Source organism: Oncorhynchus gorbuscha, linkage group LG22, assembly GCF_021184085.1.
Source record: "Oncorhynchus gorbuscha isolate QuinsamMale2020 ecotype Even-year linkage group LG22, OgorEven_v1.0, whole genome shotgun sequence".
In the NCBI taxonomy this organism is placed as follows: Eukaryota; Metazoa; Chordata; class Actinopteri; order Salmoniformes; family Salmonidae; genus Oncorhynchus; species Oncorhynchus gorbuscha.
The window spans coordinates 8,273,238-8,300,773 of record NC_060194.1 but is presented as its reverse complement, the minus strand read 5'-3'; the positions used below and the strand labels follow the sequence as shown (position 1 = coordinate 8,300,773).

The window sequence follows — 27,536 nt, the reverse complement described above, 5'->3', positions numbered from 1 at the left end:
TGTGGTGCACTTTTTCCCACCTAATTTCATTGTGGAACGAACATTCACGCCTAGCCTACTGCCTTGTGCGCGCTGCAGCGCTTATGATGTGAAGAAATAATAGTTTATCAGCATTTTAGTAGCCTAGGCCTACTGGTTGTATGAATTTGTGATCTATCATCCCACAACTGTCCCTGAGTCTGTTTTGAATTGGTCAGCTTTCTCGACAAGCTGACCAATAGAATAGGTCAACTTTTCCACCATCGGGGATAGTAGATTGACATATGCTCGTGATTTTGCTGTTTGTTACTCGCCTTATTGGCTGAGGACACTTATTCTAACATCTTCAAAGTGGACAAATTCGCACGTCGTTGCATCCTCTACTTGCATTTTTATTTGTATATGAATTACCATAATATAAATGTGATTTCTGTCATTCAGAGCACCGTGGGTGGACACCCTAATCAGGTGACGCACCCAATGTATATGGGTCTGGTAGATTTCTCAAATGTCTGGTAAATTAAAATGTTGCCGGTCAAATGTCTGGTGCCACATTTTCCTGACTGAAACTCTGGTGGGTGTGTGGGTGCATGCGTGGGTAGGAACTTAATTGGTTCATCTCCCTGGTGTAGTCGTGGCCCTGCCTGATGCTAGAACCTTCGTGGGCGTTGAAGTGTGTGTGTGTGAGATAGGACTGTAGTAGGAGGGTCTTTGGGGTGGGCCCCTCTGGCCCCCCTCCCAGAGGTTTATTCTCACTTCATCTGTTGACTTGACCTCGAGCTGAATTCCTCTCTCTTCCCTAGTTCAGCAGCTGGCCTGCCTTATCAGAGACTAACTGTTGCGCTTCGCCTCCTTCAATGACTTTCCATACACATCCCTTATTCACCCTTCATTGACACAGATCATACATGTAACGTAGTCAATAAGTGATTATATAGTGGCAGGAATAAATATATTTCAAGTTAGAACCCAACACTAGATTAACCTTCTCGGTTCTCATTTAATTTTGGAATTGGTAAATCTCTGTGTCATGCTGCACTCTTAGGACCTCATTCATTTCTCTATTGCTCTGGGTCTGTATCACCACTGTTTCTCCACTCAAATCCACTCATCTCATTTCTCTCTCTCTCTCTCTCTCTCTCTCTCTCTCTCTCTCTCTCTCTCTCTCTCTCTCTCTATATCTATCTATATATATATATATATATATATATATATATATATATATATATATATATATATATATATATATATATATATATATATATATATGGGCCTTACATTTAAACCTAGCCTAGTTAAAAAGGAGAGAGTCCATCGAAACAGATGGCACAAGCTGGCGTTAGTCATCTGCGTCAATCATCTGTTCGTTCCACACAGCACCAAAAAACGCGGTTATGACGGTTAGTTTATTTTCATGACGGTCTTCAACCATAATCGTTGATTCCGATTATACGGTAGTTGTGCCAGCCCTACTTGTGGACTAAGGGAGGGAATGGGACAGAGAAGGGGAGGTGGGACAATTTAATACCCAGCAGACAAAGGTCTTTGTCTATGCTTTTACAGTGTTTCAAAAGATGTTCTACCTCTTTGTTATTCCTAACAGTGTGAACGATTATCGTTAGCTCGGGGAGGCAACACATTTTCAGCTATTTTTCACGCAACGGTTGTTCCGAACAGTCCAACAGTAGGATATGCACACAGCAGGGCATTACATAATTTTCCTCCTCTGATGAGCAAAAACTGGTTGAGTTTTCAGAGAGAGAGAGAGAGAGAGAGAGAGAGAGAGAGAGAGAGAGAGAGAGAGAGAGAGAGAGAGAGAGAGAGAGAGAGAGAGAGACTCTGCTTCATTTTCATATCTGTGAAGAGAAACAACAACCCCAAAATATAATCCTACCTCTTGAAAAGTAGTGTCCAGTGTAATGACACCAGGAAGCTAGACTGAGAGTCTCTTACGGTTATATTTTATTAGACGAACTGCACTGCCAGTCCCATTGCTGTTGGAGTAATGGCCCAGGGAAATGGAATGGCTCTGACCTCTGTATTGGCTGTGTTTGCATTTTCGTTGCCATGCGTGTGCCGTCACTACAGGTGGCGAACACTTTCTGGCGGTAATACAGCCAGTCTGCTGGGTCGGCTCATCACCATGGTGATCTGCAGGGCTGGGCTGTACTATGTGTTAATCAGACCTGGTTTCAAGTACCATTTGAAATAATTTCAACTACTAAATTGTGTTCGATTGAGCTTGCCTGTTGCAATGGAACCAATAGAAAAGTCCCCAAAAAGCATTTGAAACATTTCAAATAGTATTTGATCCCAGGTCTGGTGTGAGCTATGTCTATCTGTATGGGTCTTCCTTTCAGTCTTTTCTCTCCACGAATATTTCCATTCTGAAAGAGTAAGACCTTTGCTTTCTATCCGTCCATGGCTGTGTACAGTCATCGTCTATTTCGATAACCATGTCTGGAACAAAGAAAACTAAGCTTCAGTATAACCCGGAGCACACAGCATTTAGCATTCAGCATCCACTTGTCTTCCACCGCGTGGAAAGACCTGGAGCTAGGATTAGACTAGATGCTCTCAGAGACGGACAGAGGGTAGGAGAGAATGCGTGATGAGTTCGATAAGAGCTGGGGGGGTGGTGGTAATGAACGAATGACCAGTGACTCCGTCTTCCCAACATCCCTCTCTTCTCTCCCTCCCTCTCTCTCTCTCTCTCTCTCTGAGCAGCCAGGAAGACGTGTGCCCCGGCAGAGTTTGCCTGTGCAAACGGCCAGTGTGTACCAGGCCGCTGGCGCTGTGACGGGGAACCAGAGTGTCCCGACGGCTCAGATGAGGCAGACGCCACCTGTAGTAAGTCTGAGCTGACTTGGTCGACTCAACGCTAATGATTTCCTTCATTCACAGTCACCCAGCAACACTCACCTAACTCAAACACTCAACGTTTCCCCATTCTGTCATTCCACCAGTCCATTCCAAGTGTACCAAGCTATCCATAGTCACTCAACCAACCACCCTAAACTCAACTCAACCACCCTTACGTGATCACCCAACCATCTATACCGAACAAAAATCTAAACGTAACATGTAAAGTGTTGGTCCCATGTTTCATGAGCTGAAATAAAAGACTCCAGAAATGTTACATACGCACAAAAAGTAGCAAGTTTCAGGTAAGACGCAGATGCAGACAGTGACATAAGTTAAAGTGTATTACTACTACAGGGGCGAGCAAAACGACAGGTCAGAGGCAGGCAGAGGTCAGTGATCCAGATAGGGTGCAAAAGGTCCAGAACGGCAGGCAGTCTCAGGGTCAGAGCAGGCAGAAGGGTCAAGAAAACACAAAATAACAGGAATTAGAACAGCCAGGAGCAAGGGGAAAACCGCTGGTGGGTTTCACGAAACAAAATAAACTGGCAACAGGGGAACACATGGGATACACTGTGGGATAATGGGGAAGATTGGCAACACCTGGAGGGGGGTAAAGACAAGCACAAAGACAGGTGAAGCAGATCAGGGTGAGACAAAGAGCTTATTTCTCCCAAGTTTTGTGCACACATTTGTTTACGTCCCTGTTAGTGAGCATTCTCCATTACCAAGATAATCCAGACACCTGACAGGTTTGGCATATCAAGAGGCTGATTCAACATCATGATCATTCCTCAGGTGCACCTTATGCCATGGACAATAAAAGGCCACCTTAATTGTGCAGTTTTGTCACACAGCACAATGTCATTGATGTCTTATGTTTTGAGGGTGCATGCAATTATGAGATCCTGAGGCCCACTGTCGTGCCATTCATCCTCCACCATCACCTCATGTTTCGGCATGATAATGCGTGGCCCCATGTCGCAAAGATCTGTACACACTTTCTGGATGCTGAAAATGTCCCAGTTCTTCCATGGTCTGCATACTCACCAGACATGCCACCCAATGAAAATGTTTGGAATGCTATGGATCGACATGTATGACAGTGTGTTCCAGTTCCCGCCAATATCCAGAAACTTCACACAGCCATCGAAGAGGACTGGAACAACATTCCACAGGCCACAATCAACAGTCTGATCAATTCTATGTGAAGAAGATGTCAGGCAAAGGGTGGTCATGCCAGATACTGACTGTTTTTTGAATCCACGCCCCTACCTTTTTTTTAAGGTGTCTGTGACAAACAGATGCTTATCTGTGTTCGCAGTCGTGTGAAATATATAGATTAGGGCCTGATGAATTCATTAAAATGGACTGATTTCCTTATATGAACTGTAACTCAGTAAAAAAAAAAATGTTTGCATGTTGCGTTTATATATTTGTTCAGTATATTTACCCATCCAGTGCTTCAGAATTGACCCTACCTTCTCTTCCTCTCCACTCTATCCCTCTACCTCACTCTGCTCAGCGAGTCATTGAGCGTCATTTCCCGAGATATTGGTACCAAAGTATCATTCATAAATAGGTCCAGAGGGAAGACGAGGTCCTAACCAACTAACATTCCAGATCATCATACCTCTGCATTTGAGAGGCTAATAGGCCAGGCCGATTTAATTACAGGTCTATTCTTCACACTCACGCCCCATTTGAATATCATGCAGCTTCTCCCCGCTCCGATGCACCAGCCAGACAGTCAGCATCTAATTTGGCTCTTGAAACCTAGACCCGTCATTTATAATTTCCCCTGCTACTCCACTCAGGCACCGGTTCAGCCACCTCCCCCTCACGCATCCAGCCAGGGCCCTTGCCTCGTCTCGCTTCCCCTCGCCCACACACTTCCCCATGACACTAGCGTCTGATGTTGGAGAGAGGCAGAGGTGTAACCTGATTAATGCCAAGCTCTTAGAGTAGGAGGGGGAAAGGGGGAACACTTTCACACTTCCGTTTAGGCTGTGTCAGATTGACTGAGACTGTGCTCATCCGGGAGGAGGAGACGTTTTTCGGCTTGTCTGGACTGAGCTGGGCCACAGGTGTGGGAATTGGGAAATGGGAGATCAAAGGGGTTCTGAACTATTCCGTTTCCCCATCGCAGTCGGTTTTCCTCTGAGTCGTGGGAAGCAGTGTGGACTTGAGACAAGATCGTTATCTTGTCTTTTCAAGCAGGTCATTTAGAGGAATGACATTAAGATGTTATTCTAAGTTCATCTGATTTGACATTTATCCGTCAGCACTGGTTTCTCTGGTACCAACCAGAGTTGTAGACGAGACCGCCTTCAGCGAGTCCAATTCAAGAGGGACCAGAGCTATTCAAGTCTGAGACAAGATGGAGACTGGAGCCTTTCAAGTCCAGTTCAAGACAGAGACCACAGCTATTTCAGTCCGAGTCAAATCTGAGAACTGAGATATTCCAGGGGGAACCAAGATGGGTTCTACTCCGTGTCAAGACCGAGACCAAAACTATTCGTTTTATCAGAGTCAAGACTGAGACTACAGGTATTCCAGCTGAGTCCAGACCAAGACCAAGGGGGGGATCAAGACTTAGACCATAGCAACCTGAATACTACAACACTGGCACCATGTTTTCATCTTGTGGTTGGTGAACCATTGGTTGATTGCACAGGCCTACAAAGTTTGTCATTATGTAGTAGGTGGTCATTTTTTATATGTGTATATTATAAATTCATCAAATGCGACTCGTAATAAGACGAAGCATTTAGGCTATTAGCCTGTTTATCCGACTCCATAACGATAAATAGCATTATGCAAGAGACTATGGTAGAGTTACAGTAATAGGCAAGGAAGAAATGTCTAAGCATGGAATTCTAAATCCAAGTGTGTTTTATTACTTTGTTAAACAAATGGATTCACATACAAAGCATTAAGGTTAAGTTACAATGCATTAACATGCATTACTACAAGGCACAATTCTAAGCATGGTCAGAGAGAGAGAGAGAGAGAGAGAGAGAGAGAGAGAGAGAGAGAGAGAGAGAGAGAGAGAGAGAGAGAGAGAGAGAGAGAGAGAGAGAGAGAGAGAGAGAGAGAGAGAGAAATGATAACCTGAAAGGCCTTGCCCCAAAAGTCCATTGGGTGGAGAGACAGAAAGAAAGAGTATCTCACTACAGCAGGTCAGGGACAAATAAGAGAATGAACAATGAATCTTAGACCCTTTTATAAGCATCTGAGTTGATTGGATTCAAAACCTGAGTTGTTGACCAATAGTATTTCTGTAAAGTTATCTCCAGTCAGATATCAGAGCTACATGATGTAACCTCTGCTTCTCAGAGGTGTGACAGTGGGGGTTGGCAAAACCAACACAGAGAATGATGAATTCCTAAGACAACACAGCAAATTCTTGAATGTAGTTGATAAGAGTCACTTCTGGGGCTGGGCTGGCCTACAATAGTGCATGTTATTAAAAATGAATTTGAATACAGAAAAGGAATTGGAAAAATCTAATTTATATTTGACATTTTTTTTCTCCTAATTTTGTACCGCTTTATCAGGTAGTGGGTCGGTATCTCATGAACAAAGAATGAAGAAAGGAGATACAGATCACGAAAAATCATATATTTCTTATATTCATGTAGCATTTCAGTCAATGGTCAATTCTTTGGGATTCACGCCCAAAGCTTTTGTCTGAAAAATTCAGTCTTTGGGCCTCTTTATCAACAGTGTTTTTTTGTTGTCTCACTATGGAATATGCCTGGGCATGACCACAAGCTCGAAGTAAACTATCAAACAGTGTCTGTTGCAAGGCTAGCTAACCACACAAAGGGCTTAATCTAACCCATGTAACTCGATGCAAGGCTAGCTACACCAAAGAAATCACGGTTAGCAGTGTGCTAACTAGCTAGATTGTTAACCGCATGGCGAACGCTAGCTAGCATACACTTTGCATGAGGAATACACTTTCTCAGAGCCATGGAGCCTGCTGCCCCTGCACAGGGAGAACCTAACCGGCCTCCATCCCCAGAACCGGCACACTCGTGCCCATGCAGGGCTATGATTGTATTGGTCCCCGGTTCAAATGTTTAAGAAGAGAGTGCATCGATCCATGGGACCCAAAACTGATTCAAATGTAGCATGCATGCGTCATAAAATCGCTGTAAACATTACAAATCACCAGTTCACACATTTTTTTCTCATATGACTTTCTTTCTACCTTCCCGAAAATACCTCTCATCTTTTGTGACAACTGATGTGTCCTCTCCTTCAGTGTTGAACTAAGTACGTAACTGTGTTGACAGTCATTGATCAACAAGACATTTTGCATGCCCAACAACCCAAGCATTATCAGTAGCCTAGTCAAACTGTGCCCTGTGCCAGAAAGAGGTAGGCTGGGCTTCACCTTCAGCATTCAAATGTTTGTAAAATGGCTTGTGCAATATTAGGCTTTATTGGTTGAGTGACAACCAATGTAATTTGCTAGGTTATTGTCATTGAATGCGCTGTTGAAAATTTACTAGGGCTACATACAGTGTGGAGAACAAGTATTTGATACACTGCCAATTTTGCAGGTTTTCCTACTTAGAAAGCATGTAGAGGTCTGTAATTTGTATCATAGGTACACTTCAACTGTTAGAGACAGAATCTAAAACAAAAATCCAGAAAATCACATTGTATGATTTTTAAGTAATTAATTTGCATTATATTTTATGACATAAGTATTTGATCACCTACCAACCAGTAAGAATTCCGGCTCTCACAGACCTGTTAGTTTTTCTTTAAGAAGCCCTCCTGTTCTCCATTCATTACCTGTATTAGCTGCACCTGTTTGAACTCGTTACCTGTATAAAAGACACCTGTCCACACACTCAATCAAACAGACTCCAACCTCTCCACAATGGCCAAGACCAGAGAGCTGTGTAAGGACATCAGAGATCAATTGTAGACCTGCACAAGGCTGGGATCGGCTACAGGACAATAGGCAAGCAGCTTGGTGAGAAGGCAACAACTGTTGGCGCAATTATTCGAAAATGGAAGAAGTTCAAGATGACGGTCAATCACCCTCGGTCTGGGGCTCAATGCAAGATCTCACCTCGTGGGGCATCAATGATCATGAGGAAGGTGAGGGATCAGCCCAGAACTACACAGCAGGACCTAGTCAATGACCTGAAGAGAGCTGGGACCACAGTCTCAAAGAACCATTAGTAGTAACACACTACGCCGTCATGGATTAAAATCCTGCAGCGCACGCAAGGTCCCCCTGCTCAAGCCAGCGCATGTCCAGTCCCGTCTGAAGTTTGCCAATGACCATCTGGATGCTACTACTGGGGCTACATTCATGCTACTACTAGGGCTACATACATGCTACTACTAGGGCTACATACAGTGCATGGTTGCATGAGGCTACAAAAAGGTTGTAAATGTCTATAAACATGACTATGAGCATATACAGACTATGAACCGAATAGTATTCCCCCTGAAATTATACGTGAGTTACACCAGGCCTAACGAGCTAGCATTACTAGCTAACATCTCGGCTTAGCTGGCTAGCAGTAGCGTGATGCACATGAACATTACTCTATAAATATTACAAACACGGTAAATATCTGAACTGCCTAGGCAACACCCAACTAAATATGCAATGACACGTCACTGTACTTATACAAGTCAAATACAGATACTCTTTAGGAATAGTCCATTCTCTTCTGACCACGATCTCACTCTAATGGCAAAAGCGGGGTTCAGTGAGGTGCACCGGGAATAGCAGACCGTTATTAGTGGATACAAGTGGGGGGACTTGTAAGGGTGTTGGGAAAGTACAACAAACTACTAGTTCAGGGGTGCTGAAACTGCTTACTAAAGGGCTGGCCTTTTCAACACAGTCTGTAGTCCACATGATGGTGTCCAAATTAGGACTTCCTAATGGCTGCTGTGGTGTCAGTTAGTAGATCCTCACAGCTGGCTCTGAGAGCAGCCCCTGCTGTCACAGACGCATTAAAATGGATGGAGAAGCGAGCGACTAAATAGTGCCGCGAGAGCCAGGAAACCTGTTCACATCACCATAGTGAACGTCTCTTCATCAAAATAACATTTTTCTCTCATCTCCTTGTTGAACTGATCAACCTGCTGTGACAGAAGCACATTATTAGCGAATGCTGTGAACTGATTTTGATGGACATTCAGTAGAACTTTGAGAATGAATTAATAGCGCCATTTAGCAAGAAATCTTGACCTGACATACTACAAATCGTGCATTAGTGTGCATTTCTCTTATGTTGGTGCCAGACAGAAACCTATGTTTGCAGTGATAGTGGAGTCTCTGTTTTACATCTGCTAATGCTCATTAACATACAGCCCACACACCTTCCGTCACGCTCCAATTACGCTGAAGCTTGATCAGCTGAGGCATGCTGCGTGTCTTCTCTCTCTTTCTATTTAGTTTTCTTTCATCTTTGCCTCATTCACATCCATAGACACACACACTGAGATAGATAGAGACAGGCCCTAGATCTGTGCCAGCCCAGATCATTGTAGCGCAATGAGTGGGCTCGCAATCACACGCTAAAGTAGCATTACACTGTCACATTGAAGATTTAGGCCAAGTGGGTTACTCAAAAGTATTGAGAAATGAATGGCTATCTGCGGAGATTCACGTGAAATGCCAGACCTCATTGATTTCCTAGCGAGGTAAGGTTGAATCACGGAGGACCATCAAAACATGTATACTTCCCTTCATGTATACAGTGGTTCCTCCTTTAAAGGTTGCGAGCTTACACCACGGGACTTAAGAGGTACCCAGCTTCACGGCTTCATTGCTCCAGATCACCACAAGGGGGAGTTATGCATTTGGGTGCCAAGCTTTTTATATGACCGAGTGGTATCGAGTGGTTCCAATGACGAATTTGACGCGTGCCACCCGTCCCTGGTGACTGCAGCAAAGATGGCTGACAAAACATTGCGGGGAAGCAAATGTATGTAGTTATAACGTCATAACAAGTCAAGCAATAAATGTACAATTGAGAGGAATATGTTAGTTAATGTAGAGACAAACGATTGTGCATATTATTTTGTTAATTTACAGAAATCGCTATTTAGCAAGTTTTTTTCCAGCCATATTCATTTTTTTGTACCTTTTATTTAAGTAGGCAAGTCAGTTAAGAACAAGTTCTTATTTTCAATGATGACCAAGGAACAGTGGGTTAACTGCCTTGTTCAGGGGCAGAACGACAGCTTTTTACCTTGTCAGCTCAAGGATTTGATCTTGCAACCTTCCGGTTACTAGTCCAACACTCTAACCAGTAGGCTACCTGCCGCCAAGGTAAGTTGCTAGCTAGCATTAAACTTATCTTATAAAAACAATCAATCATAATCACTAGTTAACTACACATGGTTGATGATATTACTAGATATTATCTAGCGTGTCCTGTGTTGCATATAATCTGACTGAGCATACAAGCATACAAATATCTAAATATCTGGCTGAGCAGTGGTAGGCAGAAGCAGGCACATAAACATTCATTCAAACAGCACTTTCGTGCGTTTTGCCAGCAGCTCTTCGTTGTGCGTCAAGCATTGCGCTGTTTATGACTTCAAACCTATCAACTCCCGAGATGAGGCTGGTGTGACCGCAGTGAAATGGTTGGCCAGTTAGCGCGCGCTAATAGCGTTTCAAACTTCACTCGCTCTGAGCCTTGGGGTTGTTGTTTCCCTTGCTCTGCATGGGTAATGCTGCTTCGATGTGGTGGCTGTTGTTGTTGTGTTGCTGGTTCGAGCCCAGGGAGGAGCGAGGAGAGGGACGGAAGCTATACTGTTACACTGGCAATACTAAAGTGCCTATAACAACATCCAATAGTCAAAGGTTAATAAAATACAAATGGTATAGAGGGAAATAGTCCTATAATAGCTACAACCTAAAACTTCTTACCTGGGAATATTGAAGACTCATGTTAAAAGGAACCACCAGCTTTCATATGTTCTCATGTTCTGAGCAAGGAACTGAAACGTTAGCTTTCTTACATAGTACATATAGCACTTTTACGTTCTTCTCCAACACTTTGTTTTTGCATTATTTAAACCAAATTGAACATGTTTCATTATCTACTTGAGGCTAAAATGATTTTATTGATGTATCATATTAAGTTCAAATAAGTGTTCATTCAGTATTGTTGTAATTGTCATTATTACAAATATATTTTATTTATTTTTCTTAAATCGGGCCGATTAATCGGTACGGGCTTTTTTTGGTCCTCCAATAATCGGTATCGGCGTTGAAAAATCATATTCGGTAGACCTCTAGTGTGACCCCCCCAACTTGCAACAAATCATTTTCAGGACTATCTAGGAAAAGCAGCGGAGATGCACAATAGGTTTCTAAGAAGAGGCTATTCTCCACAACGTGGATGAAGCTCTAAATTTGGCATTGGGGAAAACACAAGATTAACTGCTACAAAAAAGACCAGCTAAAGCTAAAGAACACTCTGTAATGTTTTTGTTAAATTTTTACATTTTTATTTCACCTTTATTTAACCAGGTAGGCTAGTTGAGAACAAGTTCTCATTTACAACTGCGACCTGGCCAAGATAAAGCATAGCAGTGTGAACAGACAGCAACACAGAGTTACACAGTCAGCAGAGAACTGGAAGAAAAAGCCGGCCAAATGAGGTGTTGGCTTTAGGGATGATCTGTGAGATACACCTGCTGGAGCGCGTGCTACGGGTGGGTGTTGCCATCGTGACCAGTGAACTGAGATAAGGCGGAGCTTTACCAAGCATGGACTTGTAGATGACCTGGAGCCAGTGGGTCTGGCGATGAATATGTAGCGAAGGCCAGCCGACTAGAGCATACAGGTCGCAGTGGTGGGTGGTATAAGGTGCTGTGATAAACTGCATCCAGTTTGCTGAGTAGAGTATTGGAAGCTATTTTGTAGATGACATCGCCGAAGTCGAGGATCGGTAGGATAGTCAGTTTTACTAGGTTAAGTTTGGCGGCGTGAGTGAAGGAGGCTTTGTTGCAAAATAGAAAGCCGATTCTAGATTTGATTTTCGATTGGAGATGTTTGATATGAGTCTGGAAGGAGAGTTTACAGTCTAGCCAGACACCTAGGTACTTATAGATGTCCACATATTCTAGGTCGGAACCATCCAGGGTGGTGATGCTAGTCGGGCGTGCGGGTGCAGGCAGCGAACGGTTGAAAAGCATGCATTTGGTTTTACTATCGTTTAAGAGCAGTTGGAGGCCACAGAAGGAGTGTTGTCTGGCATTGAAGCTTGTTTGGAGGTTAGATAGCACAGTGTCCAAGGAAGGGCCAGAAGTATACAGAATGGTGTCTTCTGCGTAGAGGTGGATCAGGGAATCGCCCGCAGCAAGAGCATCATCATTGATATATACAGAGAAAAGACTCGGCCCAAGACTTAAACCCTGTGGCACCCCCATAGAGACTGCCAGAGGACCGGACAACATGTCCTCCGATTTAACACACTGAACTCTGTCTGCAAAGTAGTTGGAGAACCAGGCAAGGCAGTCATTAGAAAAACCGAGGCTACTGAATCTGCCGATAAGAATATGGTGATTGACAGAGTCAAAAGCCTTGGCCAGGTCAAGGAAGACGGCTGCACTGTACTGTCCTTTATCGATGGCGGTTATGATATCGTTTAGTACCTTTAGCGTGGCTGAGGTGCACCCGTGACCGGCTCGGAAACCAGATTGCACAGCGGAGAAGGTACGGTTGGATTCGAGATGGTCAGTGATCTGTTTGTTGACTTGGCTTTCGAAGACCTTAGATAGGCAGGGCAGGATGGATATAGGTCTGTAACAGTTTGGGTCCAGGGTGTCTCCCCCCTTTCAGCTTTCCAGTCCTTGGGGATCTCAGACGATATGAAAGAGAGGTTGAACAGGCTGGTAGTAGGGGTTGCGACAATAGCAGCGGATAGTTTCAGAAATAGAGGGTCCAGATTGTCAAGCCCAGATGATTTGTACTGGTCCAGGTTCTGCAGCTCTTTCAGCAGAACATCTGCTATCTGGATTCTGGAAGCTGGGGAGGCTTGGGTGAGTAGCTGCGGGGGGGGGGGGGGGGCGGAGCTGTTGGCCGAGGTTGGAGTAGCCAGGAGGAAGGCATGGCCAGCCGTTGAGAAATGCTTGTTGAAGTTTTCGATTATCATGGATTTATCGGTGGTGATCGTGTTACCTAGCCTCGGTGCAGTGGGCAGCTGGGAGGAGGTGCTCTTGTTCTCCATGTTCTTTACAGTGTCCCAGAACTTTTTGGAGTTAGAGCTTCAAGATGCAAATTTCTGCTTGGAAAAGCTGGCCTTTGCTTTCCTGACTGACTGCGTGTATTGGTTCCTGACTTCCCTGAACAGTTGCATATCGCGGGGACTATTCGAAGCTATTGTAGTCCACCACAGAATGTTTTTGTGCTGGTCGAGGGCACTCAGGTCTGGAGTGAACCAGGGGCTAAATCTGTTCATAGTACTGCATTTTTTGAACCAAGCATGCTTATCTAAGATGGTGAGGAAGTTACTTTTAAAGAATGACCAGGCATCCTCAACTGATGGGATGAGGTCAATATCTTTCCAGGATACCCGGGCCAGGTCGATTATAGAAAGGCCTGCTCGCAGAAGTGTTTTAGGGTGCGTTTGATTAGGGGTTGTCGTTTGACTGCATATCCCAGTTTAGGTCACCTAACAGAACAAACTCTGAAGCTAGATGGGGGGCGATCAATTCACAAATGGTGTCCAGGGCACAGCTGGGAGCTGAGGTAGTAGGTAGCAACAGTGAGAGACTTATTTCTGGAGAGATTCATTTTTAAAATTAGAAGTTCGAACTGTTTGGGTATGGACCTGGAAAGTATGACATTACTTTGCAGGCTATCTCTGCAGTAGACTGCAACTCCTCCCCCTTTGGCATTACTCTGTAATGTTCACAACTACATATACTTTGAACTCGTGAAAAGTGCGAGATGCAGTCAAGAAACACTGGCATGTTTTATCATCGTACCCAGCTTTGCCTGCTGAATTTAAGAATCCACCGTTGTATATAGGAGAGGTCGCAATGTGCAGCTTCCGGAATAAACCTGCAATACCTGAAGACACATCCTTCACACGATACAAATCCTCTCTATTGATCGACATCGGATTTTTTAAACCTCTTGCATTATTTCCTCATTTTGGCCCATTTAAATTACATAACCACAGAGGATTATGGATCGTTCTCTGAGGAGGGAGTTTAATGAAAACAGCCTCATCCAGTCTCTTTGTAGATATTGAGTTTCAACTCCATTGAGATTTTCCACTGTTAGGGGGAATGAGTAATAAGGCTTTGCCACACTTTATTGACTTAATAACGGAGGGGATTTTAGTTACGTAAAGATGTGCATTTCAGTCGGGTGAGAGGGTGTGTGCGTGTGTGGCAGTATGTGTGTGAAGATTTTCTTTGAATGCACTTTACTGTAGTTAACGTGTTTTCAAGGTTCACACTCTGTGTACTGTAGATACATGTATCAGCATGTATCAGCATCCAGTTTTTCCGAACTCACTTCACTCGCAGATAAGAGGGAGGCTTGTGCTGTGGGTGCTGGCACATGCAATAGATCAAATACACCGCTGCTTTAACGATGTGCGCTGAGGGTCGGGAAGCAAGTTCAGGGAGTGAGTGTTTTAATAAATAGATGCGACATAATACAAAACAAGAAACACAAACAACGCGCAGACATGAAACAGAAACAATGACGACTGGGGAAAAAACCAAAGGGAGTGACATACAGTTGAAGTCGGAAGTTTACATTACACTTAGGTTGGAGTCATTAAAACTCATTTTTCAACCACTCCACAAATGTCTTGTTAACAAACTATAGTTTTGTCAAGTCGGTTGGGACATCTACTTTGTACATGACACAAGTCATTTTTCCAACAATTGTTTACAGACAGATTATTTAAATTATAATTCACTGTATCACAATTCCAGTGGGTCAGAAGTTTACATACACTAAGTTGACTGTGCCTTTAAACAGCTTGGAAAATTCCAGAAAATTATGTCATGGCTTTAGAAGCTTCTGATAGGCTAATTGACATAATTTCAATCAATTGGAGGTGTACCTGTGGATGTATTTTAAGGCCAATCTTCAATCTCAGTGCATCTTTGCTTGACATCATGGGAAAATCAAAAGAAATCAGCGAAGACCTCAGAAAAAACATTGTAGACCTCCACACGTCTCGTTCATCCTTGGGAGCAATTTCCAAACACCTGAAGGTACCAAGTTCATCTGTACAAACAACAGTACGCAAGTATAAACACCATGGGACCACGCAGCCGTCATCCCACTCAGGAAGGAGAGACTTTCTGTCTCCTAGAGATGAACGTACTTTGGTGTGAGAAGTGCGAATCAATCCCAGAACAACAGCAAAGGACCTTGTGAAGATGCTGGAGGAAATAGGTTCAAAAGTATCTCTATCCACAGTAAAACAAGTCCAAAATCTACATAACCTGAAAGGCCGCTCAGCAATTGAGAAGCCACTGCTCCAAAACCGCCATAAAAAAGCCAGACTACGATTTGCAACTGCACATGGGGACAAAGATCGTACTTTTTGGAGAAATGTCCTCTGGTCTGATGAAACAAAAATAGAACTGTTTGGCCATAATGACCATTGTTATGTTTGGAGGAAAAAGGGGGATGCTTGCAAGAGGAAGAACACCATCCCAACCGTGAAGCACGGGGGTGGCAGCATCATGTTGTGGGGGTGCTTTACTGCAGGAGGGACTGGTGCACTTCACAAAATAGATTGCATCATGAGGTAGGAAATGATGTGGATATATTGAAGCAACATCTCAAGACATCGGTCAGAAAGTTAAAGCTTGGTCGTAAACGGGTCTTTGAAATGGACAATTACCCCAAGCATACTTCCAAAGTTGTGGCAAAATGGCTTCAGGACAACAAAGTCAAGGTATTGGAGTGGTCATCACAAAGCCCTGACCTCAATCCCAAAGAAAATTTGTGGGCCAAACTGAAAAATTGTGTGCAAGCAAGGAGACCTACAAACCTGACTCAGTTACATCAGCTCTGTCAGGAGGAATGGGCCAAATTTACTCAACTTATTGTGGGAAGCTTGTGGAAGGCTACCAAAACATTTGATCAAAGTTAAACCACTGGGAATGTGATGAAAGAAATCAAAGCTGAAATAAATAATTTTCTCTACTATTATTCCTATAGACATTTCACATTCTTAAAATAAAGTGGCGATCCTAACTCACCTAAGAAAGGGAATTTTTACTCTGATAAAATGTCAGGAATTGTGAACTTATGTAAACTTCTGACCTCAACTGTAGGTGCTGTTGAAATCTAGCTATTTTGAAGAAAAAAGCCAAACGAGGATTTATTCAGTGATATTTGGCACTCTTTTGGTATAGGCATCTGTCGCAATGAATCTACAGATGGTGTTTAAATCAGATTTCTGACAAATCTACCGCACAGCCAGCAAAGTAACTACGGTGCTGGAAGATTATACTAAAATGGAGAAAAAAAACCTCACAGTGCGCTTAGATCAGATGCCAATTTCAGTAAGCAATGTTCTAAGCTTTCAGTTAAAGCAGCTGAGCAGAAATCAGACTTATAAATTCTAACCACTGTGCCAGATGATCAATGCTGTTTAGACATTGTGGATGATGGTGCTCAGTCATCTCTCTCTAAATCACAGACCATGTTCCTGTTTGATTCCTTCCTTCCTTCCTTCCTTCCTTCCTTCCTTCCTTCCTTCCTTCCTTCCTTCCTTCCTTCCTTCCTTCCTTCCTTCCTTCCTTCCTTCCTTACTAGAAGTAATCACTGATTGGATCTGTGAAAAGCAATGCACCGGAAGCCTTGATCGATGCTTTTCCTTTGAAATCTAAATCTGTTCAAACCAGCCATCAGAAAGGAAATGCCGACATTTTGCAAACCCTAACATGGCCCATCACCAAGTCACATTCACTTAGAGGCAGTGTGTGTTGGTGTGACTCTGGCCTGAATGTGTGAAGGTCGCTCGGTGGTGAGGGAAGCAGCTGGTGCCCAGGGGAGGCAGGTTGAGTGGTGGGGCCTGACGTATCCGCCAACTGCCCCCTAGAGAAACGCTGACCTGGGCCCTGGGTGTTATAGCTGCAAAACAAGGTAGCCTAAGTACTCAGAGAGCACAGTATGGCACTGATATATTTACTAATACAATAAAGAGGGAGACAGAGAAAGCGAGAGAAAGAGAGAGGGAGAGGAGGTGATAAGAGAGCGAGCAAGACAAAGGGCAAATGAGATGAGTGGATTTTAGTGGAGTAACGGTGATACAGACCCAGAGCAATAGAGAAATGAATGAGGTCCTAAGAGTGCAGCATGACACAGAGATTTACCAATTCCAAAATGAGAACCGCTCAATGGCGGGAAGAGAAAGACGAAGGGAAGGAGAGATGAGGAAGGAGTGGGTGACACATAGGGGAGAGAGAAAGAGTAAAAATGAGGTTGTGATACAGACACGCACTGCCAAATGACCTTTTCAATTCTTATCCTCGAGCAAAATCAAAGCCCTCCATACTGAGCGGCAGAGAGGAGAATAATGAAGGGAGGAGAGAAGGAGGGGTGAATGGGCAGAGGCCTGGATGAAGGCCTTGTGTTGAATCAGAAAAGCAAGATACGGTGGCAAGCAAGAGAGAGAGAGAGAGAGAGAGAGTTAGAGAGAGAGAGAGAGTTAGAGAGAGAGAGAGAGAGAGAGAGAGAGAGAGAGAGAGAGAGAGAGAGAGAGAGTTAGAGAGAGAGAGAGAGAGAGAGAGAGAGAGAGGGTGAATGAGAGAGTGACAGGGAGAGAAAGAAAGAGTGGATAGAGCTGTTCTATCCTCTAACCGATCGCCCTTTGATGAACTACACACTTAATCCCCCTTCGACGCACACAACTGAATCAAATACCAACTGCGTGCCAAAGTGGCTCACGACACTTAAACAACAAGGTAGTGATTGATTAGATTACGCTAAACCCCGGTGACTTCCACAAGCTGCCGCTAAAGTTGTGGCTAATGTGTTTTGTCGGAGAAGGGGGCCATATAGGCCTCGTAAACAACAATTACTCAGAGGCAGAGTGACATTTGTGTCTCAGTTGTTTACCGCTGGAGTGACAAACGAGGACTCAACGTTATGACATGGGAGCTGTAAGGAATTCATAATCTGTCGTAAAGGAGTTGGCTCATTGAACTTAATTTGAAGTTCACTGAAGTTTCTATGACGTGAGGGAAGTGTGGCCTTCGTTTTGGTTTGTATGTCCACATTTGTCGGTAAAGTATGGTGTGTACTTTTTAAGCAGTCCATTTTGACCCATAGGTATCTCCTTTCACTGTTTTATGTTGTAGATGGATAAATCACTCCTGCCTGACTGATGTGATTGGTCAGTTTCTTCTAACTGGATCAAACGGTTTAATTCACAGTAATTAATCTATTAATATTATATGTACCCCGCTGAAAAAAATGCTGGTGACTAGTGCTGTGTTTTTTCTGTTGACCAGCTTGCGCTGTGTTTTTACTGGTGACCAGCAGCACCAGCATAAATTGGTCACCATCATACCAGCATGAGTTGGTCACCAGCATCACCAGCTGGCCGGCCAACCTCACCATCTACCCCACTTTTGTAGCCACCCTTTGCCTTGATGACAGCTTTGCACACTCCTGGCATTCTCTCAACCAGATTCAACTGGAATGCTTTTTCAACAGTCTTGAAAAGGGAGTTTCCACATATGCTGAGCACTTCTTGGCTGCTTTTCCTTCACACTGCGGTCTGACTCATTCTAAACCATCTCAATTTGGTTGAGGTCAGAGGATTATGGAGGCCAGGTCATCTGATGCAGCACTCCATCACTCTCCTTCTTGATTAAATAGCCTTTACACAGCCTTGAAGTGTGTTGGGTCATTGACCCAACAAATGATAGTCCCAGTAAGCCAAAACCAGATGGGATGGCGTATCCCGGCAGAATGCTCTGGTAGCCATGCTGGTTAAGTGTGCCTTGAATTCTAAATAACACAGATAGTGTCACCAACAAAGCAGCCCCACACCATAACACCTCCTCCTCCATGCTTTATGGTTGGAAATACACATGCAGAGATTATTCGCTCCCCCACACCGGTCTGACAAAGTCACGTCGGTTGGGAACAAAAATCTGGAATTTGTACTCCAGACCAAAGGACACATTTCCACCGGTCTAATGTCCATTGCTCGTATTTCTTGGCCCAAGCAAGTCTCTTCTTATTATTGGTGCCCTTTAGTAGTGGTTTCTTTGCAGCAAATCGACCATGAAGGCCTGATTTACACAGTCTCCTCTGAACAGTTGATGTTGAGATGTGTCTGTAACTTGAACTCTGAAGCATTTATTTGGACTACAATTCCTGACGCTGGTAACTCTAATGAACTTATCGTCTGCAGCAGAGGTAAGTCTGGGTCTTCCATTCCTGTGGCGGCCCTCATGAGAGCCAGTTTCATCATAGAGCTTGATGGTTTTTGCGACTGCACTTGAAGAAACTTTCAAAGTTCTTGAAATGTTCTGCATTGACTAGAGGTTGACCGATTTATGATTTTTCAACGCCGATACCGATATCGATTATCGGAGGACTAAAAAACCTGATATCGATTAATCGGCCGATTTATTATTATTATTTTTTTTAAGTATTTTACATTTATTTGTAATAATGACAATATCAACAATACTGAATGAACACTTGTTTTAACTTAAATATAGTACATCAATAAAAATCCATTTAGCCTCAAGTAAATAATGAAACATGTTCAATTTGGTTTAAATAATGCAAAAACAAAGTGTTGGAGAAGAAAGTGCAGTATGTGCCATGTAAGAAAGCTAACGTTTAAGTTCTTTGCTCAGAACATGAGAACATATGAAAGCTGGTGGTTCCTTTTAACATGACTTCAATATTCCAAGGTAAGAGGTTTTAGGTTGTAGTTAATATAGTATTTATAGGACTATTTCTCTCTATACCATTTTTATTTCATATACCTTTGACTATTGGATGTTCTTATAGGCACTTTAGTATTGCCAGTGTAACAGTATAGCTTTTGTCCCTCTCCTCGCCCCATAATGACACTCACCTGGACTCCATCACCACCTTGATTACCTGCCCTATATACAGTTGATGTCAGAAGTTTACATACACCTTAGCCAAATACAGTACATTTAAATTCAGTTTTTCACAATTCCTGACATTTTATCAGAGTAACACTTCCCTGTTTTAGTTCAGTTAGGTTCACCACTCTATTTTAAGAATGTGAAATGTCAGAATGATAGTAGAGAGAATGATTTATTTCTGCTTTTATTTATTTCATCACATTCCCAGTGGGTCAGTAGTTCACATACACTTAATTGGTATTTGGTAACATTGCCTTTAAATTGTTTAACTTGGGTAAAACATTTTGGGCAGCCTTCCACAAACTTCCCACAATAAGTTGGGTAAATTTTGACCCATTCCTCCTGACAGAGCTTGTGTAACTGAGTCAGGTTTGTAGGCATCCTTGCTTGCACACAGTTTTTCAGCTCTGCCCGCAAATGTTCTATAGGATTGAGGTCAGGGCTTTGTGATGACCACACCAATACCTTGACTTTGTTGTCCTTAAGCCATTTTTTCACAACTTTGGATGTATGCTTGGGGTCATTGTCAATTTGAAAGACCCGTAGGCGTCCAAGCTTTAACTTCCTGACTGATTTCTTGAAATGTTGCTTCAATATATCCACATAATTTCCTACCTCATGATGCAATCTATTTTGTGAAGTACACCAGTCCCTCCTGCAGCAAAGCACCCCCACAACATGATGCTGCCACCTCCATGCTTCACGGTTGGGATGGTGTTCTTCGGCTTGCAAGCATCCCCCTTTTTCCTCCAAACATAACGATGGTCATTATAGCCAAACAGTTCTATTTTTGTTTCATCAGACCAGAGGACATTTCTCCAAAAAGTACAATCTTTGTCCCCATGTGCAGTTGCAAACCGTAGTCTGGCTTTTTTATGGCGGTTTTGGAGCAGTGGCTTCTTCCTTGCTGAACGGTTTTTCAGGTTATGTCGATATAGGACTCGTTTTTACTGTGAATAGAGATACTTTTGTACCTGTTTCCTCCAGCATCTTCACAGGGTCCTTTGCTGTTGTTCTGGGAATGATTTGCACTTTTCGACCAAAGCACCTTCATCTCTAGGAGACAGAATGCGTCTCCTTCCTGAGCGGTATGACGGCTGCGTGGTCCCATGGTGTTTATACTTGCGTACTGTTGTTTGTACAGATGAACGTGGTACCTTCGGGCATTTGGAAATTGCTCCCGAGGATGAACCAATTTTTTTTCTGAGGTCTTGGCTGATTTCTTTTGATTTCCCCATGATGTCAAGCAAAGAGGCACTGCGTTTGAAGGTAGGCCTTAAAATACATCCACAGGTACACCTCCAATTGACTGAAATGATGTCAATTAGCCTATCAGTAGCTTCTAAAGCCATGACATTATTTTCTAGAATTTTCCAAGCTGTTTAAAGGCACAGTCAACTTAGTTTATGTAAACTTCTGACCCACTGGAATTGTGATACAGTGAATTATAAGTGAAATAATCTGTCTGTAAACAATTGTTGTAAAAAAAATCTTGTGTCATTTACAAAGTAGATGTCCTAAACGACTTGCCAAAACTATAGTTTGTTAACAAGACATTTTGTGGAGTGGTTGAAAATGTATTTTTAATGACTCCTACCTAAGTGTATGTAAACTTCTGACTTCAACTGTAGATAGTCCTCCTATTTGCTTTTTACCACCATGAAATAAATAATTGTATTTGATCAAATTAAAATACATTATGTATAGTACATGTATACCATCATACTGTTAATCATTTTCGTTAATCGTTAATCATCTCCAATGCTTTTTTTTTGCCTTTTTTGTGCATTGCGTGAAAATCCGAGACCCTGCTAAACCAGCCCTCAGTTCGACTATGACAAGCTAATAAAAGGTTGGGACACTATTAACATCTAACACACTCGAAAACAAGACCAAATCAAATTACCACCAGATTTGTTTTCTTCGTTGATTCGATTCGGGGCGACTGTGTAAACGGCTTAAATCCAGCCGGCTGTATGTACTGTAAGCAGAGATGTATAATTAACGGCAGCAGGGCTTGATACTAAACGCTGAGTAATCTGGATCAAACGGCGCCGTGCCAAATACACCAACCAACAGATTGGGCTGGAAAGAGGGGAAGATGGAGGAGGCTGTGAGCTGGGGGACCAGTGTTCTCTTTCACACTGCGGCCAACTGTACATTTGATGTATTAAATGTTCTTGTCATGTCTCTAGGGTTGAGGCTAGAAAACAAAATATGTTGGCTGAGTGGTTGTGCTTCTGAATGTGTGTCACTGAGATGGGGATGTTGTTTTGTTTATAGACAGTAGGTCCATGAAGATACTAGGGCTGAATTCCATTTAGACCCCTCGCCCCTTACATACACCCGAGACATTCCTGTAGTTATGAGTGGATTGGATAGAATTCCATATCGACACCTAGCCTCTACAACCTAGACCTAGGATTTGATAGATATAAGCATCATGTTGATAGCTTCAGCATTGCGTTTTATAGGCCCAAGGGGATACAAGGGCTCGCTCTCTTGATACACAAATCTGGTATTATGGTGATGAGCAATGTAGCAGTAACTCGGTGGCCAAATTTACTTACACCTACTCAGTCGCCTCAGGTCTGCAAAGTGGAGTGAGTGAGGGCAGCAGGGGGAGGGTGTTGGAATGGAACGCAGCCTAACAAGTCATCTCTGCCTTCCCTCCCTCCTCCAGGCAAACAGACGTGCCCTCCGGAGAAGTTTGACTGCGGCGGCTCTACCAACAAGTGTGTCTCAGTGTCGTGGCGATGCGACGGCGAACGGACTGTGAGAACGGGTCAGACGAGGAGGACTGTGCCGCCGGTGAGTGTAACGGACAGCTGTCAATCGAAGGCCATAGAAGCGACTTATTGGCAGAGACAGGTGTCCTCACGCTAAGGACGGGCAGCAGTCCGGCCCACTGCCAAAGTGCCTGACTGATTTTTGTATGGAAAACTATGTTGAAAATAGAAGGGGGAAAAAGCTTTTATAAGGTGTTCTGCTCAGTTGTCTTTTGAGACATAAAATGAATCAATAGGATGCATTACCTGTCAAACCGCGCCCCAGCCAAACCCAGGCAACACTGAGCCAATTGTGCACCACCCTTACGGAACTTCTAATCACTGCCGGATGTGATACAGCCTGGATTCGACCCAGGGACTGTAGTCATGCCTTTTGCACTGAGATGCAGTGCCTCAGACCGCTGCGCCACCCGGGAGTGTTTCCATGACATAGACTAACCAGGTAGTAGGTGCCAGGCGCACCAGCTTGAATGTGTCAAGACCTGCAACGCTGCTGGGTCTTTCATGCTCAATTGTTTCCTGTGTGTATCAAGAATGGTCCACCACCCAAAAGACATTCAGCCAACTTGACACAACTGTGGGAAGCATTGGAGTCAACTTTAGCCAGCATCCCTGTGGAACGCTTTCGACACCTTGTGGAGTCCATGCCCTGGCAAATTGAGGCTGTTCTGAGGGCAAAGGGAGCAGGGTTAAACTCAATGTTAGGAAGGTTTTCTGAATGTTTTGTACACTGTGTATATCTGGTGCTAATAGTGGAATGATAGTGTTTCACAGTATTACTTACCCACCAGTGTTGTGATTGGCTGTGACATTCGCCTATTGACTTCTCGGTTGGCTGTTCTGACTTTGTGGAAATCACTCATTTCCTGGTTGCTAATATTCTAAACTTTTTGCTCCATTTCAGTTCATGTGAGAAAACAAGCACTGAATCGCCAGCATTAAACAGCTGTAAAAATGACATTTTCTGGTTATTGAAGAGATACAGTGCCTTCAGAATGTCATGCAGGTGAAAGAGGACCCAAAAGCGACTTAACAGAAACAGAGTTTATTTAAGTCCAAACAGGGAATAACAGAAATCCTCTAGACTGTAGAGGGGAAATAACTGGAGAAGCGGCCACAGACTGCAGGTCGCTTCGGGTAGGCGCAGGCCGTAGTCGACAGAGACACCTGCTCACACGCAGCATCTGATGAAGGCAAAAAACACGACAGGACAGGGCGATACACAATCACAGCAAAAACACGACAGGACAGGGCGAAACGCAATCACAGCATGGTGAATACAATACAAGGAACCGACGGGACAGGAACGGAACACAAAGGAATAAATAGGGACTCTAATCAGGGAAAGGATCGGGAACAGGTGTGGGAAGACTAAATGATGATTAGGGGAATAGGAACAGCTGGGAGCAGGAACGGAACGATAGAGAGAAGAGAGAGCGAGAGAGTGAGAGAGGGAGGGGGAGAGAGAGGGATAGAAGGAGGGAAAGAACCAAATAAGACCAGCAGAGGGAAACGAATAGCATGGGGAGCACAGGGACAAGACATGATAATAAATGACAAACATGACAGTACCCCCCACTCACCGAGCGCCTCCTGGCGCACTCGAGGAGGAATCCTGGCGGCAACGGAGGAAATCATCGATGAGTGAACGGTCCAGCACGTCCCGAGACGGAACCCAACTCCTCTCCTCAGGACCGTAACCCTCCCAATCCACTAGGTATTGTGACCCCGTCCCCGAGAACGCATGTCCATGATCTTATGTACCTTGTAAATAGGTGCGCTCTCGACAAGGACGGGAGGGGGGAGGGAAGACGAACGGGGGTGCGAAGAAAGGGCTTAACACAGGAGACATGGAAGACAGGATGGACGCGACGAAGATGTCGCGGAAGAAGCAGTCGCACAGCGACAGGATTGACGACCTGGGAGACACGGAACGGACCAATGAACCGCGGAGTCAACTTACGAGAAGCTGTCGTAAGAGGAAGGTTGCGAGTGGAAAGCCACACTCTCTGGCCGCAACAATACCTTGGACTCTTAATCCTGCGTTTATTGGCGGCTCTCACCGTCTGTGCCCTGTAACGGCAAAGTGCAGACCTCACCCTCCTCCAGGTGCGCTCACAACGTTGGACAAACGCTTGAGCGGAGGGAACGCTGGACTCGGCAAGCTGGGATGAGAACAGAGGAGGCTGGTAACCCAGACTACTCTGAAACGGAGATAACCCGGTAGCAGACGAAGGAAGCGAATTGTGAGCGTATTCTGCCCAGGGGAGCTGTTCTGCCCAAGACGCAGGGTTTCTGAAAGAAAGGCTGCGTAGTATGCGACCAATCGTCTGATTGGCCCTCTCTGCTTGACCGTTAGACTGGGGATGAAACCGGAAGAGAGACTGACGGACGCACCAATCAAGCGACAGAACTCCCTCCAAAACTGTGACGTGAATTGCGGGCCTCTGTCTGAAACGGCGTCTAACGGGAGGCCATGAATTCTGAATACATTCTCAATAATGATTTGTGCCGTCTCCTTAGCGGAAGGAAGTTTAGCGAGGGGAATGAAATGTGCCGCCTTAGAGAACCTATCGACAACCGTCAGAATCACAGTCTTCCCCGCAGACAAAGGCAGACCGGTAATGAAGTCTAAGGCAATGTGAGACCATGGTCGAGAAGGAATGGGGAGCGGTCTGAGACGACCGGCAGGAGGAGAGTTACCCGACTTAGTCTGCGCGCAGTCCGAACAAGCAGCCACGAAACGGCGCGTGTCACGCTCCTGAGTCGGCCACCAAAAGCGCTGGCGAATAGACGCAAGAGTGCCTCGAACACCGGGATGACCAGCTAACTTGGCAGAGTGAGCCCACTGAAGAACAGCCAGACGAGTGGAAACAGGAACGAAAAGGAGGTTACTAGGACAAGCGCGGCGACGCAGTGTGCGTGAGTGCTTGCTTAACCTGTCTTTCAATTCCCCAGACTGTTAACCCGACAACACGCCCATAAGGAAGAATCCCCTCGGGATCAGTAGAAGCCACAGAAGAACTAAACAGACGGGATAAGGCATCAGGCTTGGTGTTCTTGCTACCCGGACGGTAAGAAATCACAAACTCGAAACGAGCGAAAAACAACGCCCAACGAGCTTGACGGGCATTAAGTCGTTTGGCAGAACGGATGTACTCAAGGTTCTTATGGTCTGTCCAAACGACAAAGGAACGGTCGCCCCTCCAACCACTGTCGCCATTCGCCTAGGGCTAAGCGGATGGCGAGCAGTTCACGGTTACCCACATCATAGTTGCGCTCAGATGGCGACAGGCGATGAGAAAAATAAGCGCAAGGATGAACCTTATCGTCAGACTGGAAGCGCTGGGATAGAATGGCTCCCACGCCTACCTCTGAAGCGTCAACCTCGACAATGAATTGTCTAGTGACGTCAGGAGTAACGAGGATAGGAGCGGACGTAAAACGTTCTTTTAGAAGATCAAAAGCTCCCTGGGCGGAACCGGACCACTTAAAACACGTCTTGACAGAAGTAAGAGCTGTGAGAGGGGCAGCAACTTGACCGAAATTACGAATGAAACGCCGATAGAAATTAGCGAAACCTAAAAGCGCTGCAACTCGACACGTGACCTTGAACGGGCCAATCGCTGACAGCTTGGACCTTAGCGGAATCCATCTGAATGCCTTCAGCGGAAATAACGGAACCGAGAAAAGTAACGGAGGAGACATGAAAAGAGCACTTCTCAGCCTTTACGTAGAGACAATTCTCTAAAAGGCGCTGTAGAACACGTCGAACGTGCTGAACATGAATCTCGAGTGACGGAGAAAAAATCAGGATATCGTCAAGATAGACAAAAACAAAAATGTTCAGCATGTCTCTCAGAACATCATTAACTAATGCCTGAAAAACAGCTGGCGCATTGGCGAGACCGAACGGCAGAACCCGGTACTCAAAATGCCCTAACGGAGTGTTAAACGCCGTTTTCCACTCGTCCCCCCTCTCTGATGCGCACGAGATGGTAAGCGTTACGAAGGTCCAACTTAGTAAAGCACCTGGCTCCCTGCAGAATCTCGAAGGCTGATGACATAAGGGGAAGCGGATAACGATTCTTAACCGTTATGTCATTCAGCCCTCGATAATCCACGCAGGGGCGCAGAGTACCGTCCTTCTTCTTAACAAAAAAGAACCCCGCCCCGGCCGGAGAAGAAGAAGGCACTAAGGTACCGGCGTCAAGAGACACAGACAAATAATCCTCGAGAGCCTTACGTTCGGGAGCCGACAGAGAGTATAGTCTACCTCGAGGAGGAGTGGTCCCCGGAAGGAGATCAATACTACAATCATACGACCGGTGAGGAGGAAGGGAGTTGGCTCGGGACCGACTGAAGACCGTGCGCAGATCATGATATTCCTCCGGCACTCCTGTCAAATCGCCAGGTTCCTCCTGAGAAGTAGGGACAGAAGAAACGGGAGGGATGGCAGACATTAAACACTTCACATGACAAGAAACGTTCCAGGATAGGATAGAATTACTAGACCAATTAATAGAAGGATTATGACATACTAGCCAGGGATGACCCAAAACAACAGGTGTAAACGGTGAACGGAAAATCAAAAAAGAAATAGTCTCACTGTGGTTACCAGATACTGTGAGAGTTAAAGGTAGTGTCTCAAACTTGATACTGGGAAGATGACTACCATCTAAGGCAAACATGGGCGTAGGCCTGTCTAACGGTCTGAAAGGAATGTTATGTTTCCGAACCCATGCTTCGTCCATGAAACAACCCTCAGCCCCAGAG

The 27,536-nt window shown here is 44.5% G+C and overlaps 1 pseudogene; it reads left to right on the top strand.

The window, feature by feature from the left end:
- The window catches only part of LOC124010250, a 195,973-nt pseudogene that overhangs the window by 91,667 nt on the left and 76,770 nt on the right, over nt 1-27,536 (top strand).